General features: G+C 35.0%; 1 protein-coding gene across 8 annotated transcripts in view; it reads right to left on the bottom strand.

Moving 5' to 3' along the window:
* The window catches only part of EMC2 (ER membrane protein complex subunit 2), a 617592-nt gene that overhangs the window by 535004 nt on the left and 63513 nt on the right, over nucleotides 1–19075 (bottom strand). The window contains exon 13 of one of the 8 annotated variants that reach the window (XR_013824679.1): nucleotides 8078–8223. The exons of the other annotated variants lie outside the window; for them this stretch is intronic. The gene's annotated coding sequence lies outside the window, so the exon portion shown is untranslated. The remainder of the gene's footprint in view (nucleotides 1–8077; nucleotides 8224–19075) is intronic. 8 annotated transcript variants of the gene reach the window in all.

Genomic DNA, 19075 nt, shown 5'->3' on the forward strand with positions numbered 1-19075 from the left:
AGAATATTGATACATTAGCAACACACACATCCTTCCTCATCACATCTACCTCTCACACCAGCTGTGTGTCTTTAGGAAAATCCTTTAACTTCTCAGCACCTCAGTTTCCTACACCACAAAATGGGAGCTGAACTCAGTCATAAGTCTATTGCTACAATTTTGTCCTGATAGCTGTAACTGTAAGATTTGCTGGCTTTGGTGTTCACCTTGTATACAAAATTAGACATGAAGAACATATATAGCTTTTCCTGGCCCTATAAAGCCCTGGGAATCGATTTGGCCAATAGATGCCACAAAGAAAAGATTGCTGGAGATAGCACGTGGCATTGGAAGACAAGCCAAAGCTTTTAGCCACATACATTCAAATCCATAGATCAAACCTGGGCAGCCCAAATGCTTCATGAATTTCAGCAGCTGGATGAACCTCTGAACTTGTACTGTGTGTGTGTGTGTGTGTGTGTGTGTGTGTGTGTGTGTGTGTGTGTGTGTGTGAGAGAGAGAGAGAGAGAGAGAGAGAGAGAGAGAGACTTTCTTGCAAAGGAAACCCCCCAAAACTGCAAACAATCCTCCTTGTGTGCCTGAGGTCTAGATTGTTCATGGCTACACTGAGATAAATTCAACAACAGGTTGTGTAGTGGGGCACCTCAGGAGGCTGATAGGCTTATAGACCCTAATCGTCACAGTACTCCACATTAAAATTCCTTTGAAAACGGCATTCATGAAAGGGAAATAGCACGTCCTGCAAGAAGAAACCAAGGTAGACAGTGAACTCTTTCCCTCATAATTTTTCTTACTAGTCTTTCTGATTTTACAGCATGATATGTTCTGAAACTTTTAGTAAAATGGAGGTTTCTCATTTCAGCCTAACTGCTGTTAATCTGTTCCAAATGTTAAAGTTGCAAGTAAGGTCTGGTAACCATCGCTGCATTGAATTGATAATAGGAATAGAGCTGATCACCATCTGGTTTGGTTCAGAGTACAACTTGCTGCCTAATATTGCAGAATTTGAGCTGGAAGTCCCTTGTATTTCATGAATGCCACAAAAAAAGAATTTAAACAAATAGCACTCCCCAATAGTCATATGTCCTTATTTATTGCTCTATAGGTTTGCTAAATATGGAATATCATATTACTAATTTTGGCAAATTCCAGGGTACATAAACAGGCCAAAACCTCTTAACATAAATTATGCCAGAGCTGCCTAATGATAATTTGAAAAATTCATGGTGTTGGTTTTCCAGAGTTATGACAGAAAACAATTTCAGAAATAGGAAACAAAATTTGAAATTGGTTTCTTATTGCATGCCTCCCTTACCAATCCTGCTGTTGCAGATCTATGAAAATATACTTGATTCTACCACTTTATGAATAAATTAGAAAATCTGATTTATATAGAACTACCAGTGATTTCTAAAATGGATTGTTGACTCAAAAGGGAACATTTTACAAGTCCTTTCCAATTTTAAAATTCTCTGTTGTAAATATTGCAATAATTCTGGCAAAAATCTGGCTTTATAAAAAGGAAACTTTCTTCTAATTACATAAAGTTATTACTGGGTATGATATTCTCTGAAGAGTTTGAGTGTCCAGACAATGAATATTTAATGACAAGGACTACATCAAGCTACTCCCATTGTATTTCCAATGTTTTGAATTACACCTGGCACAAAGGAGTCTACTTAATGAATGGAGCCCAAGAGACCAATATGGGAGGGAACAAGTCTTTGAATAACAACTTCCTATTCGCTTCAAATTTCTACACTTTAATGAGGAGATTTTGCAAAATATAATCAGAATGTAACGTCTCCATAAACAATGCAATAGCACGCAATGCCCCTTTCAGGTATAACATCTATACTGGCAGGAGACCCCGATTTCCTAAAGGCTCATTGCTCATTTATTTAGGAATGCATGCCCCAAAATACAAAAGCAAGGCAGAGACACAGGAAGGGACATAGCCCTCCTTGACAGACTTTTTTCTTTATATGGTTGTTATAAATACAGAATATCTCAAGGCACTCCCTCTACTGCAAGGAAACAAGATTTATTTAGACATGACTTTCTCAATTAACAAAGGCTTTAGGAATTCCTTCTGAAACTTCTGCCCAATTTTTAAACTGTATTAATAATTGTGTCATTTCATTTTGATAAGATAGACCTTCTAATATGTCCCAGTTAAATACTTACAAGTATCTAATGGCCAATGGTTAAATGACTTGAATGTAATCAAAGATTTGCAAGGCAGGAGTAGAGGTCATCTAGTCCAGCTGTGTACATCCATTTGTAGGCAGAATCATATGAAAAAGTATCAAAGAAGATATGAATGTGCCACTCCTGTTTTTAGAGACCTTCCAAGTAGATTTTAACATCCATTGAATGACCTTCCAAGAATCCTCCTAGAATCAGGCAGTTCTTTAAACTTCACTTTCCTTCGACACCTTCTGGCTTACCTGTGTGCTAAAAGAATAGCTCTCATCTACTTGCCAAAAGCTAATGTCTATGAACTATGGACTGTTTTGTTTTTTTAACAGTATGATTTCCATAATAAGAGCAAGGTTGAGGTAAAAGAGCAAATTTATCTTCCTGTTCTTTTTCTCCTTCCTTTCCAATCTCGAAACTCCTTTCTTTTCAGGTTCTGCACATCATACCTCTGAAGCCTACTGTGTATTTGCTTTGTCACCCATCAGACATAACTCTACAGAGAGAAAAAGTGCCTCTGTGGCACATTATAACTTGTGCCAATAAATCCCCACAATATCAAGAAAATTCCTTTGTACCGTGATAAAGATGTCTTCTAACAGCCAAGAAAGGAAACACCAGTCCACATGTGCACCTTAAAAGAAACTTCATGTACTTTGTTTATCCTGTCCATCTGACAGCCCTGCAATCTGGGAAGCTAAGCAGAATTGGGTCTGCTTAGTACTTGGAAAGGAGACAGTTTGAGAATACCCAGTACTAGAGGCTTTCTCTCTTCCCACCCCCATTACCCATACCCTATCTGCCCAGAGCAGTGTGGTGGTGCAGAAAGCAAACTGAATCCCAGATAAGCAATAAAGTGATTCAATAACTTTCTATGAATTACAAATCTTCACTGTGCCCAAATTCTCAGGACAAGTTTTTAAAATTTCTTTCAGCTCTAAAAGTCTAAAACCAATTTTCCTAGTAAAAGTCTATTTAGTCAGGAATGGGGTATGCTGATGGGGTACTAAACTTGAAGAAGAAATATAAAGTTAAATGTGTGCAACACTGAAAATATTCTGAACTTACACTCTGCTTTTCCCCCTGCATTAGTTTGCTCTGACTTTTCCTCCATGACTGAATTGCATTTTCCCTCCACTCTGCCTATGCAAGTTCCATTTCATCCTCAAGACCTAGTTCAAGTCTAACATTCTGCTTGAAGCCTAATTGCTAAAATCCTTGTTAAACTCTATCCTCTGAATATTATACCCACAGTCTTGACCATATGGTTCTGGGTTTAATTATTCTCTATTTTTAAAAATATTTCTATTTTTTCTTATCTGCCCATCCAGATTGCCAACTCCTTGAGGAAAGTTAAACTACTGTGAGCTTTGGTACTACTTCTCCTTTCAACACTTTCTAAGCAAAACCTCGAGCAGGATCTTGAAACTGTGCCTGAGTTTCCTCATCTCTAAGACAGAGCTAGCCATACTAAGCATACTTGGTTGTTGAGACATAGTAATAAATAAATACTTGCTGATAATCAATAAATACTTGATCATTAAGGAAATCAATGTTTCCTTAATGATTTGGAAAATTTTTTTTTAATGTATTTCAGGATCATCATCATAAAAATCAGTTTCCATTGGACAGCATTTTAGACCTCATGATAGGATGGTCAGGTGACTCATTGCTTTAGATGTTGATGTTTGAAAAAACATCCCTCTTAATAGTTATACTTGCTTTGTCTCTTCCTCTATCAAAAAATAAAAATAGTGGGCCAAAGAGACATCTGAGCTTTGGTGAATGTTTCTATTCAAAATAAAGATCCTCTGCTTATTCACTGGATATGTCTGCTGAAACTCCATAAGAGGCAAGAAAAGCATGTTGAGAAAATCTGTTATAGGCAAGGGTTTAGATACCCCAAGCTTTTGATACACCACTCAAAGGAGAGGTGAGTGTAAACATCGCCAAATGAACATGATTAGGCCAGGCCAAAAAAATCACTCATCTCAGCTGTCCTTTCCCCTGGTATAGTACAGAATAGCCTCTTGGGGATAACGGATTTAGCTCACTAGAAAATATATTATATTATATATATAAGAAGGAAGTTGGGCTTCCCTGGTGGTGCAGTGGTTGTTATATATATGAGAAGGAAGTTGGGCTTCCCTGGTGGCGCAGTGGTTGAGGGTCCGCCTCCCGATGCAGGAGACACGGGTTCATACCCCGGTCCGGGAAGATCCCACGTGCCGCGGAGCGGCTGGGCACGTGAGCCATGGCCGCTGGGCCTGCGCTTCCGGAGCCTGTGCTCCGCAACGGGAGAGGCCACAACAGTGAGAGGCCCTTGAACCGCAAAAAAATAAATTAATTAATTAAAAAATAAATCATTTTGAAATAATGAAAATTCACTGTTAACGTTCTTTTCTTTTCTTTTCTTTTTTGCAGTACGCGGGCCTTTCACTGTTGTGGCCTCTCCCGTTGCGGAGCTCAGGCTCCGGACGCGCAGGCCCAGCGGCCATGGCTCACGTGCCCAGCCGCTCCGCGGCATGTGGGATTTTCCCGGACCGGGGCACGAACCCGTGTCTCCTGCATCGGGAGGCGGACCCTCAACCACTGCGCCACCAGGGAAGCCCAATGTTATTTTCTTAATAAGCAAAACTAAAAAAATTTCCACGTTTAAAGCAATTATTTCAAATTTTAAAATATGCCCAATGTTTGATAACTTAAAAATAATCTCATATTTTCCCAGCTATACCTGAAGTTTAAACAAGCAAACAAAATAGCTCAACTAGCAAAGGGAGAGATTTAGTTTAGTTCTTTGTGCAATGATGGTCATTTTTTTACTTGAGATTTCCAAAAAGTCTAATGTAATAGAGACATCTTTAATTGGACAACTTCAAATGCCTTCTGTGTATGTCAAGGAAATGAAAATGCCAAATGATCCATCAGAAATCCCTATATGTCAGGCACAATTAGGAATAAGAATAGCCTTATTAGGAATAAGAACAGCCTTGTTAGGAATTGTTGACTGTGGACCCCTCTACTATTGAAGATTTTTCTTTGCTGACTGAAGGGCTCTTTTGTGGCAGCCCTGAGTCAACCTGCTTTAATACATTATTTCAAAAGCCAACATAAAACAGAATTTCTAAAAAGTCTTCTTGGAGAAAAATCTTGAGGAGGAATGAAGGAATAATTGAAAAATAGTACAATCAGCTATGGAGCATTTAAGAATCAAGTCTATATGCTCCCAGAAATTTTGCACACCACTGGGAGACTTTCTTCCTTCTCTTTCTTACTTGCCTGAAACTTAGACCAATTAATATAATATCATTTAAGCATCTATAATTCATGAAGCCAAATATAAAAAATGCAGAGAAAAAGTACAAAATACAGAAAGCAGTTATTTCACATGGCATTTTAAAAGCCTATGAAATAAAGAGATGAGGATAATAAATATGAAATAGTTAAATAAAGCTAAGTATGTAATAAATTATTAAGTCTGGTAGTTATATGCTTTGATACAGAGTTTTACCAAAACTGAGACAGGACTTAAGTTGTCCCTGAGGCAAAGTATTTAGAGAATAGGAAAGGCATCCCAAACCCCTCAAATAGTAGGCCAAGAAAAACAGTCAAAGGAATTCTTATGAAAGATTTTGAAATAGTGAAAACTTTTCTCCAACTCTTTCTTTTGATGAAAAATCACTTGAAATCCCTAAGGAAATTTATAATAAGGACCCATGTTTCATCATTAGTAGTAGAATAGTAGTAGTAGTATAAAACCATTATTTTAACTCAGTACCTGCCACCCATTCTGTGCTTCATAAGTGCCAATTACTGTTTATAATTATTATATGATTAATCCTGACAACAACCTTAGAAGTAGAAATTCTTATCCCCACTTTGTAGATTAGGAAATTGAAGCTTCTCCAAATCATGCAAAATCTGAAATGACCCACATTTTAGTTCTTCTCAGAAGAAATAAACTAGAAATATATTTATGTTGCTCAGTTTGTAACACTTCAGTTAATTCACCAATAAATGTTTATTGATAACCTAACATATGAAAGTACAATGCTAGGAATTTACATTCTATGAAAGACTTCTTCAGGATGATGGAACTGATCGAATGCATGATGTATCGAAATGTCTTGAGATAAGAACTGGGCAACTGGGAAGAGTTTGGATTTGAATTAATAATAATGGCAAGAAAATAAAAGAGCAAGATAGAGAACACAAAATTTTTCCAGTAAAGTAAAATCAATTTAATTTAATATTTGGACCAGCTGTAACAGTATTTTCATAGTCAAAATTATGTAAAATACTAAATGTTAATATGATCAAAATTACAATGTTAACTGTAGTAGGAAGAGAGGGATGTGGGAAGGGTGTTCATATGTGGTAGGGATGGAGAAAGAGAGCTAAATCCTCATCTTCCATAAAGGAAAATCAATGATTAAAATTGAAAAATCAAGAAGAAACAACACAAACCTGTTAAGTAAAGACATCAATATACTGACAAAAGTTAAATGGACGTAAGTTAAAAGGATGAAGAAGTGACCTTATAGAACTACTTGACTCCTTAAGCTATGTGTATGTATAATTTGATAAAAATGAACATCCATGATTTATAGAGCATGGTGAATTTTTGAGTGGAAGAATAACAAAACTTGCTCTAAATGTATTAAGCAATACAATGTATTAAGAGAGAGAGGGAAATCAGTTGGAAATCTATTCCCCTAGGTTAAAGGGAATGTAATAAAGACTTGAACCAAGTTATTGTCAGTGAAGCCAGAAGGAAAGGGGACTATTTAGAAGACAGTTCAGACAGAATCACAAGGACTTGGGAGATATTGGATATAGATACACAGGGGGGATGTTTAGGATAATTCAGAGGCATGTTTAAGATAATTTGGAAGTTTATAACCTGAATTACTAGATGGAGCTGCTCTCTGTGTAGTTTTCTGATTAATTCACAATAACATGTATTATTCTCTACTATATAAACATATTATAATTTTTATTTTTATTATACATACTAGTATATACATGTTATATATGTATTCTGGAGAGATACTAATCCCTTGTTGGTTATATGGATTGCAAGTATTGGCTCCCAGTAACTTATCTTTCGATTTCTTTATGGTGATTTTTGATGAAGAGAAATTCTTAATTTAATCTTGGCATTTATTTGGTTTTCTTGATTTGAGTGAGGATTACTGTCTTTCAATAATTCTGAGGAATTCTTTTTGAATACTCTTTCCCATTGACTCTATAATCTCCTTCTAGAACTCTGATAAAAAGTATATTCTTCCTTAATTCTCCACAGCTATTAACTTCTCTATCATGTTTTTCACTTCTCTCTGGACTGTAGTTTAGATAAGTTCTTCAGAAATTACTTCACCAATTCTCTTTTCTGCTGCGTCTAATCTGATGGTTAATCTTTTCACTGTTTTTAATTATTATGTTAATAATTTCTAGAATTTCTATTTAGTTATTTTCAAATCTACTTGTTACCTATTTATGTTTTCAAGCTTCTATCTCTTTAATCATATTAACCATGATTGTACATTCTGTCTCATAATTCCAGTGTTTATAGTTTTGGGAGGTCTATTGTTTTGATTGTTTTGGTAGATTCTCATTTATGATGTCTTGTCTCCTTGGGTGCTTTATGATTTTTTTACCATGAAAGTTCATTTTCCTTGGTGGTTGAGGCCTAAACTGAAGTTGGAATTCCTCCAAATAATTTTCATTTGTTTCCGCCAGTCATCTGGGGGCATTACCAGCTGGAAACATTCTAAGCTAAGCTCTCCACTAAACTCCTTGAGGCTTTTCAGACCCATTGAGGGGCCAGTTTGTACTTATATATTCTCAAGGAAATGTTTACTTATTCTTCACTTACCTAGCATTACTGGAGAATTTCCTTGGTGTTTCCATCTTTATTTCACTCCTATACATCTCAGCTTTGTGTAGGGGTATCCTATTAGGTAGGTTTCCTTCCATAGGTGGATCTTCAGTTTTAACTAGTATCCCCCATGGCCCAAGAAGCTGTCAAATGGAAACCCAGTATTTCAGGATTCAGCAGAAATCCTCAGAACAAAACTAGGTTTGGCACTTATCTTTTATGGTTCCTGGTTTACTCTGTTTTTGGATTTGGCTGCTTTGCCAGGTCATCAATGCAAAAAAAAAGTATATACATAATACATGTAATATATATAAAAAATATACATAAGATTTTATTTTATCCAACTTTTAAAAATCTGTTCAAAGGGTGGTTTAGAGTAACTAATCTCCAGAAATATACATCCAGGTCTCCATCTTCCTTTAATGGTAAACTCAACTTTCTTGCTTTCCACGTTGTAGAATACATCCTGTTTTAACTCTGTTCCACTGCTTATAGATCTGTGATGTTGAGTCTGCAGTTCTATACTGTGTATGACTATGCTCCTTTGCTACAGTGAAAGGCTAAACTGATTTAGTCAGTACATGTTGCTAAACCAGGCCTACACTGCTTATCTGGCAGTACATTGGTACAGGTACACTGTCTCAAGCTTCTGAAAACCAACAAACGAACAAACAAAACCAGTAAATGGCCTCTAATAAACCAAGGGTTGCTATATCTAGCGTAGAACAAAAGGACTGTCAGGGAATCACTGAAGTACACAATGCTTTTATTTATCTCCTCTGTCAGTGTTTTTTTAGATGTTGTTAGAAGGCTGATTTTTTGAGAGGTAAAGCTGTATTGTACATAAGAAGCAATTTCAATAACTAGGGTTCTGCTTAGTTATCGTAACAAGTCTCATCTATTTGAAATCAAATGTATTGATTTAATAATAACTGATTTTATAAGTAAACACACATGTGAATGTCCAAAGGTGACTGTTTCTGATGACTGTTATTTCACTAAAGGAACAAAGTTCTGACAAAAAGCACATTGCTGATTCCTATAATTAAGGAAAGGTTAACAATTAGAAGAGATAAGCAGCTGGGAGAGAATTAAAATCAGAAAAACGAAAAGTGAGGAGAGACCTGCCACTTGAGAGGAAAAATAGACTGTGGTTTTTCGTGCTACCAAAAGCAACAGTAATTCATCATGAGTGTGATAATAGATCTAGCATCATGGGCATGGAGAAGCTTTATTTTTTGTGCAGAGTAAAGCTGGATGATTTTCCCAGCTATAGGGTATTACAGTAAAGAATTACTTTAAACGTCACTAGGTAGAGGCCCCATATTGAAATAGAATCATTGGCAAATTGAGAAAATCAAAATCAAATCAATAATTTGCATGCCTAACGTAAAATTTTATGTCACAAAAATGTGCCACTGAGGTCTATCCTTAGCACAGACTTTGGGTTGAGCCATAGCTTTTTTTCCCCTGAATCAATCTTTCTCCCTTAATCATAAGAAAAAAAGAAACTATAAGAGCTAGCCAGATGCTTCAATCCTGAAGGAAATTGTTTTAGTGTAATCCAAAAAGAGGAAAAAAAGCCAGGAAATTTGGAAAGCTCAGGCCATTTTATACCACACCCAGTCTGTTGCACGTAGGCTGTGTGACTTGTTTGGCAACTTCCAAAACAGCTATATGTACCATAAAGGTTCAGTATTTAAGTCTTAAATACAGTATGTGTGGCCTGATTGGCTTCCACCAGCTGACTATCTTATTTCATGCAATACAAATCAACCACAATGCTAAATATCCTTTTAACTAAATCATACTGTGCATAAAACTGTCAGGCAAGCAAATGACAGGAGAACAGAACTCTTAGATTTGAAGATGCAAGAACCAGTTACTGACTCATCAAAGAAGAAGCTGTATTTGTAGTTAAGTCCTCAACTGATTAAAGTGAAACTAAATAATCCTAAAAATTCAGCTAACACCATAGCAAATCAGAGATGTGTTTAGAGATTTAGCAAGAGAAAAATAATCAGTGACACTTAAAACACCTGATAAGCTAAGGAGGCCATCTTCACCGTAGGTACAATCAGATTCTACCTCTTACCTCAGGTTCAAAGGATTTTAGTACTGTTGAGTTCCTTTCCTACTAATATCTTTGTTCATTGGGAATTTAAACTATTAAAAAGATAGAGCTTTGTGGTGCAGAATGTTTTCTATAAGCAATACAATTTGTTACAAAACAAAATTTTATTTTTACCATATTGGGAAGTAAGGTTGTCCCTGAATGAGTTTTTTACTTTGTTCACTTTGTAGCCTTAACCTACAAAACTTTCTGCTCTGCTATTTCGAAACAATAATATGCAGTTTTTGGTGTATGTAAAAGTGGAAGATTACTACATTTGAAATATAATATGATAACGTAGGTCCTAAATGACATTAGTCTGTTCCAGATTTACCTTTGATGTAATTTGTTAGTTTAGGCTGGCCTACCCGAACTTTAAACGCAAAATGAAACAATCCTAGATTATTGAGAGACTTTCCAAACTTAAAATGGAAAGGGAGCAGTAGCTCCTATTCCCACTCTATAAAAATCCAGATCCTATTTTTGTCATTTGTTCTTTAGAAATGAAGGTGTAATAAGTATAACACTTAAATGGCAATATATTTACTTCTTTTATTCATTTTCAAAACCAAGACTCTGATGGAACATTTGTGTTTCTAATTTTTTTCCCTCCCTGGCATATCGCCAGCTTGCTATTTTCCAAATGACATTTTGTTTCAGGGCTTTGTTACAATGCTAATAATTTTCTTTATTTCCTTGCTACCCAGATTCAATAACTTACTTTGAGCCATAGCAATGTTTTAAGTGTTGTACCAAAATCTAAAATTAAATGAAGCTGTTTGTTAATCTTGTAATATAATGTCATCATTTATATTTGTGCCACAAATTGGTGTTCTTTTTCTTCTTTTATTCAGTCTCCTCTATTTTATAATATTCTAAATCAAGTCAAATTTGAATGTGCACAAATAGAATTTCTATGAATTACCTTTCTATCAGATCTGGGTAAGTGGCAATGCCTAAGCAGAAGACACTGATCATAATTCAGTATATATTTTCATGTTTAACGAATTTTTCAAAATGTTTTACAGATTGAAAGCATTTCCATGTATCATAAAAACTGAATTTTAAAATTTTTTACATAGAAAATTCTATATTAATCTGCAATGAGCTTCTTTATCTTCTATGGTTAACATGAACTTCTACACAGAGGAAAGATACTATGTTACAATAAAGAACCTCTAACTCAAAAATTGCATTACCTGATACAAAAGGGAAATATTAAATGACACCTGACCCCTTCTAACCTTTTTATGTGAAATTAATAAAAGTATTTTTTTATTTTAAACATCAACCAGAACTAAATCTAATGGCCAGAATCTTAACAACTGTATTTTCAATCACACTTCAGGGAAATATCTTTCCATATCTATTTCTGATATGACTATAGTATTAATAAACATGCAGTCTTACAAGCAATTTTGAAATTTTTATCCAAGTTTTATCTTATTTGTGATTCTAGTTTGGAGAATGGATGGCATTACACATACAACTAATTGACTAACATAAAAATTCATAACTCCATATACCTCCAAATTAAAAAAAAAAACATTCTGGAAAAAGGAAAAACAATGGAGACAAAAAATCAGTGGTTGCCAGGGGTCAGAGGAAGGGGGTGATAAATAGGCAGAGCACAGAGGATTTTCAGGGCAGAGAAAATATTCTATATGATATTACAATGATGGATATATGTCATAATATTTTTATCTAAACCCATAGAATCTACAACACCAAGACTGAACCCTAAGGTAAACTATGGACTTTGGGTGATTATGATGTCAATGTAGGTTCATTCTTGGTAATGAGTGTACCATTCTGGTGAGAGATGAGGGATGGCTATGCATATGTAGGGACAACGGGCATATGGGAAATCTCTATACCTTCCTCTCAATTTTGTTGTAAACCTAAAAGTGCTCTAAAAAACTTTTTTAAAGTCCTTAATAAAAAATATTTAAAATTATATTTAAAAGAAGCTTTTCAATTTCAAAAATTTATAATAAACACGTTATACCCTGTTTACTTCCTATCAAGCATTTTATCATCAAGCTAGTCACACAAGTTATTGAGAAAAATAGAATTTTTCCTAGACTCCCTGTTATCCCTTACCTTCTACCATATTCATTTCATCAGGTCTTACTATGTTTAAAACAAACAAACAAACTCAGAAAAAAGAGATCAAATTTGTGGTTACCAGAAGCGGTAGGAAGGGGGAATTGGATGAAGGTGGTCAAAAGGTACAAACGTCTAGTGGTAAGATAAATAAGTACTAGGGATATAATTTGCAACATGAGAAATATAATGAACACAGCTGTATCTTATATATGAAAGCTGCTAAGAGAGTAAATCCTAAGAGCTCTCATCACAAGGAAAAAACATTTTTTCTATTTCTTTAATTTTGTATCTATATAAGATGATGGATATTCACTAAACTTATTGTGGTAACCATTTCATGATGCTTGTTAAGTCAAATCATTATGCAGTACACTTTAACCTTACACAGTGCTATATGTCAATTATAGCTCAATAAAACTGGAAGAAAAAAAGTTTATTTAGAAAACAAGTTTTAATATTTCATAAATCTGTCCATTTTCTCTCATTCCTTTTATCCTTACCATAGTTTCATTTTTTTTCTCACTTGAGCTACTCTGCCTACCTCCTTTCTCCACTAGCTCAAGTCTGTTTTGAGTACATTAACTACAGTGCTAATAAAATAGTTACTTCAATGTGGACACACTTTAGTAGACTCAAACCATCTACAGGATAAATTCCATGCTCCAAAGTATGACATACAAAGCTCTTGGTAATCAAGCTACTTGTTTTTTCTCCTTCTTATGGTATAAATCTAATTCTACCATAGCCTACTTTTTATTCAATAAATATTTATTGAACTGTATTTTGCTAAGTACCTCCTTCTTTAAATGACGAGTTCATGTACTTTGCCCAATTTTCATTGATTTTTTAAATTCATAAATGTGTATGTTATTATACTAAATGTTTTTTCTTCACCTATTGTAAAAACGTTTATCATCGTTAGTACATTTTTATATAACAAGTTCTTTAAAATTTTAAGTTGTCATCAATTTAAAATAGACCAAAAATAAAAAAATAAAAAAAATAAAATAGACCAAAATTTCTGTGACACGCCCCCCCCAACTTCATCCAAACTTGTGGGTTTTGGTGGTATTACTGATTCACAGTGGCTAGGAAGAGACAGAGTAAGGGAGAGGCACAACCTTCTTGGTCCCCAGAAGCAGGTCCCAATGATTTGTATACCACCCATCTTTGTTTTCCACCATTTAACATCATATTATGTTCATTTACCACCATCTTCAAATCATCAGTCCTTCTGTGGATCGCCCTTCAGAGTGCCATCACCCTTTGGATCTTCAACATCCACCAGACTGTTTCAAGACCTTTTAGACCTATAACCTACATCAGTCATACATTTGCAAGATCTTAGCCTGGTGCCTACTGTAGGCAAAATGCTATGCTAAGCCTTAGGGATACCAGGAAAAATGAGCAAGATACCACACTAGTAGCATAAAGCACAAGTCTTGTGTTAACAGAGAAAGTCCCCTTAACTCCATAGAATATGGCTTTGCCTTTTCTGGATGTTAGACCTGGCCCTTCAAGGCCTCTGCCAGTTCCAGTGATCTTTTCTGAGATCTCTTTTTGCCTGACACCCCTGCCACATCTAATGCAGAATACTTTCTTGTTAAAATTCTTCCTTTAATTTTTATTGTATCACCCTTCTTCTGATTCTCTTCTGACATATCTGAATGAGAGAGATGGAATGCTGAGGAGGATAAAGCATGAACTTTATTACAGATCTTGCTTTGAATCATCATTGCTCTACCATTTATTGGGTGACTGGGGGAAAATTATTCATCTTTCGTAGTTGTAACTTTCTCATTTAAACTGAGTATGAAATGAGATAAAATATGTAATGTCATTCATTCAATGGTTATTCCTCTGTAATTGTATTTCCTTAGTTCTCTATCCTCTACTATTTTTTCTTCTTCCACTCCCCAAATTTTAGTAAGCCTTAAACTTTAATACCTAACTTTCTACTCTCCTTTCTAAATTCTCTCTTTTCCTTAAGAATTACATGGAAGCCTATGCCTATATCAGTTTCTGTATGGCCATTTCCCAAATAGTAATCATCATGGGTTCACAAAGGTCTTATAAGGAATCATGATGTTAAATTAACAATGTTATCTGTTTCAGTATCTACTTAATACGTTAATAATTTTTAAAAAATATCCATCTAAAATGAAATCTGGAGAGCCTAGGAGTGCAAGTGCTGTAAGAATGTACAGTGAGTATTGGAAATCAGAGGAAGGGCCTCCATACATAGACACTGTCAGTTTATAACTCAGCAAAGCATTACCAGTCATCACGAAGGTATTAATCATTGCTTAGTTTTAAATCATCTGTTTTTGGTCCCTTATTACCTAGTTTATACCCATAATCAGTCATTGGTTGAAGAAAGATAACACAAGAAAATAATAAAATACACATTAATGAGTAAAAACATGATAAATGTGCAAATTTGCCTCAAAATGATCTTCAGACCCATTAGTTCAATCTGTCTGATCAAAATTCTTTAAAAGTGCACCAGTATTTCTTGTACCTCAAAAAGCACTGCTAATAAAATAAATGACTGTGATGATTATATCCAATCTGGCCTTATTTTAACTGGTAATGAAAACCACTATCATCATGACTTCCCTGGTGGCGCAGTGGTTGAGAGTCCGCCTGCCGATGCAGGGGTCACAGGTTCGTGCCCCGGTCTGGGAAGATCCCACATGCCGTGGAGCGGCTGGGCCCGTGGGCCATGGCCGCTGGGACTGCGCGTCCGGAGCCTGTGCTCCACAGCGGGAGAGGCCACAACAGTGAGAGACCCACATACCGCAAAAAAAAAAAAAAAAACCACTATCATCAATGCTATATTTGTGAAGACATACTAATAGGTAGCAACATTTTCTCTTATGTCATCATGAGAATAAAATAAAATAATTATGAAAACTTTTTGCTAAATTACTTTGTTACATGCCATAGGAAAATCAGAAAATAATTTTTTAAATTCCTGAGTTGGCAAAATCATATATTATTGTGAAAGAGATCATTCATCCAAAAAGGTTAGGAAATAATTATCTACATCAGTGATTCCCAAAGTATATTCTTCAGAACAGCACTTGTATGGAATTTTTAAATTTTAAGAATAAAGCCTTTAATGTTTTAGAAAAAAAAAATGATGCATATTTGGTTCAGAAAGTACACTGAAAAGTGCCAGGAAGAAACTAAAAAATCTACTACTATTCCATCATCCCAAAATAATCATTGCCAACTTTTATTGAACATTCTTATGCACATGTACAGCTTGCAAAGGAGTCCTTCAGAAGGGCAAATATAAATAACTTCAGGAAAAAATGGTGGAATCATGATTATTTTTAAATTTAATTTTTTTTAAATAAATAGAAGGCAATACTGAAATTCATAAAAATTTAATCTTCACAGAAGATATGGTTACTAAGTAAAAGATCTCTCTAAAGGTAAGAAAAAAAATTATAAAAATCTTTGATGTCACTTTTGAAACTATATGTTTTACCTTTAAACCATCTCCTTACAATGAAAGATTAAACAGATTAACAATTTTTTCCACTCTAACCTAATTTTTGTTATATTTTCTCTTTAGACTATCAAAGCTTACATTTATATTTTGTTCATTTTTATTTTGTAACAATAATTCCCAGTTGCCTTAGTTCTAGATTTATTTTAAAAATAGAAGTAATAAAGATACTACATCACAGGTATTTAAGATTAAATGAGAATTACATAGAAATCCCTTATAAATTGTAAAGTGCTAGAGAAATATTTGTTCTAATAATTAATACTTCCCCCCATTCTTTCTCTATACTTACTTCTCTAAACTCTCATCCTAGCAAAAAAGGCCTAGCCACTGTGCCTCTAGAAGGTGGTTTTCTCCTCTCTAATACTGATGCATAAATTGTTACCCCAACCTAGAATGCCAACACTTGATCTAAAACTACCCATCTTTCAGTATCAAGGCCAAGTCTCTCCCCTTCCCTCAAGTTTTTACAGAACCTTCTGAACTGCAATGACATCTTCATCTGAAGCTGTACGGCACTAACATATTAAGTCACTAGGCAATAAGAATTACTCACATATTATTCTACTGGACAGTTATTTCCTGTGTACACTAATAGAATTTTCATTCTTATTCACTGTCTTTCAAACTAAACTGTAAGCATCTTGAGGGCAAGATCTAAATATTATATTTTTGTCGCCATATTCACTTCTGTTTTATGCATAATGGTACCACCAGCGTATCCATTTCATAAGCTTCCAGAGAACAGGGAATATAATTGTGCAACACAGTTGGGGTAAACACAAAGTTAAAAGTTAACTTAATAGATATTTAACTAAACTATGACTCAGAGACTGCCAGTGTTTAAAAAATAAAATGAATTACATAAATTAAAATGAACACAATTCACAAACCTAGAAATTATAACGAATATAATTTCATATGTCAACATTAAAGAGTTAATTCTCGGTTGTGTATATTAAGAATCAATGCTAAGAAGATGTTTCTAGGTTCTTAATATTAAAAAGGTAGTTCTTGGGATATCTGAAGATAACCTTTACGAACATCAAATATTACAGGTTAATGTGGTAGATGTATATGGGTTTGGGATATTGGCTTGAGATAAATGTACACTAACTCTAAAATATACTAGTTGTTTTTAAAAAGAAATTCTACATATTAATAAGTTCACTTTTATTTTCTGTTCTGTTTCTCTCATAAAAGTTGAGGAAAACCTTTTTTAATTAGTTCATTTAGATTTTCACTTAGTTTAAGTAAATGAAAGCTTACAAAATGATATTGATGATAATGACAATTTTTCTTTGACCAGGAAAAAATAAGCATCATTCTAATAGCTAATTTCCCATATTAAAATTCTGCTTGAAAAGTGCATGTCAACTGACAAGACATAATATTTTAGTTTTTAACTTTTTGGTTTTAATATTATTATACAAGTTTATTACAATGCAAATATAGTCAATTATAGGTAGAGTAACTATGGCACACAACTGCAGTTACATTTGGTGTTCTTGGAATATATGGGTCCAAGTAATAAGAAGCTACTACTTCATTGCCAAGAAGTCAGGTTTAATTTACTTTCTTTTTCCCTCCCTCTTCAACTGGCTGAAATACAAGTTCCACTGCAAATGCAACAACCAGCAAACACAGATGCCATCATAAATACATAATGCTGCCAAGTAGGAAACCCTACATTGACGAATAACAGAACTCCCTATAGCAACTGGAAGATATTCTGGGCAGCATATTTAAAGTCTTGAAGCTATATTATAAATAAAATGCATGTGTCCCTTGTAACTAAAAAATAAGTTAGTTTTTTTTTTAAACACTGACATTTACTATTACTCAATGGGTAATTTTTCTGTCTGGTTTATATTTTTAGTGGGTTGAGAAATTTTATAAATCTTTCATTCTGAACTTCTGTAATACATAACTGCTATCAGGGAGGCTTTGCTATGCCTTAAATAAAATTTGCCATACTAAATTTAAAAAAAAAAAACCATGGAGAGTTTTCAAACTTTGCTAATTAAATTCATAGTCTGATAACCTAATTTGACTGTTAAAGTTTAGCAATTGAATGACTCTCCTCACTGACTTCAGTTAGCTTGGAGATAAAATATGATATCAACAAATATTTATAAGCATTCCCTGTGGCAAAAGTATGTGTTAGATAATGTAAGGAAATGAAACTGGAGACAAGACCTCTACTCTGCAGGAATTTTTCCTCTGGATAAGTGTAGAAATCACCTATACAAGGACACAAATAAATCAAAGCGATATTTCATTAGAAAATCTGATCCCTTGTGGGATGTTACAAGAAGCATCGTTTGCCCACAACTGTTTCAAATTTTGAACTCCCAAAGCAAAAATTCCAAGCATTACCTATCAACAGACACAAAAACTAGAAGAGAAAATGATCTTTTAAAGCAGAGATAAGATAGAGTCTCAGAGATAAGATAGAACTCTCCAAATAGCCTTGGTTTCAAATCTAAAATATTTTGTACTCAATTTCATGATACCTTCCCCCATCACATTCACTATGAAATGTCAATTCTGAGGAGTGACATCACCACGATGGCAAAGTAGGAGACCTCAGACTCCATCTCCCCACAAGGATCAACAATTAGACCGCTATCCATGAACAAAGCCAGCTCTGGGAGAACTCAGGAGTCCACTTAAGAAACTTTAGCAACACAGTGGAACAAAAACCCTGAGAATAAACACACAAAAAGGATAGGAAGAACAGCTTCATTTTGCCTCCCTCATCTCCCTAGGCCAGGAAGGAACTCCCCAGCTAGAAAGAGTTCCCCTCACTGGGAAAGAGAGAGCAGGGTGAGTCATCAGCTTCCCCAGCCTTTCAGTTCACTATAAGAAGAATCCACTTCAGTTTCAGCCCACCAAGAGACTGGCGAAGCTGAGACTAGATACAGCTAGGAATAAGGAAGAAGGGCAAGGGCTACCAGTATCAGCCACACGGTGGAAGTGACCATGATCCCCAGCAAACTCCTCTACAGAAGACCCGAGCAGATTTTGCTACTGAAGAAACCAGCACAACCACAACAGAACCCCTACAGATTTATCTGGCTTGTGCCCCACAGGTTTTCATGTTTACAGATGCCAAATGCCTGAGTATCTCTCCTCACTCCCCACTTCCCTCCCTATCAGAACCTGGGATCTGCACTGGCATCCTGGCTCTGTGGCTGCATGAGTGCAAAACACAGCCTTAGACCCCCATGACTGACCCCCAATGCCATGT

The sequence above is a fragment of the Stenella coeruleoalba genome (genome assembly GCF_951394435.1).
Source record: "Stenella coeruleoalba genome assembly, chromosome: 17".
NCBI classification, from domain to species: Eukaryota; Metazoa; Chordata; class Mammalia; order Artiodactyla; family Delphinidae; genus Stenella; species Stenella coeruleoalba.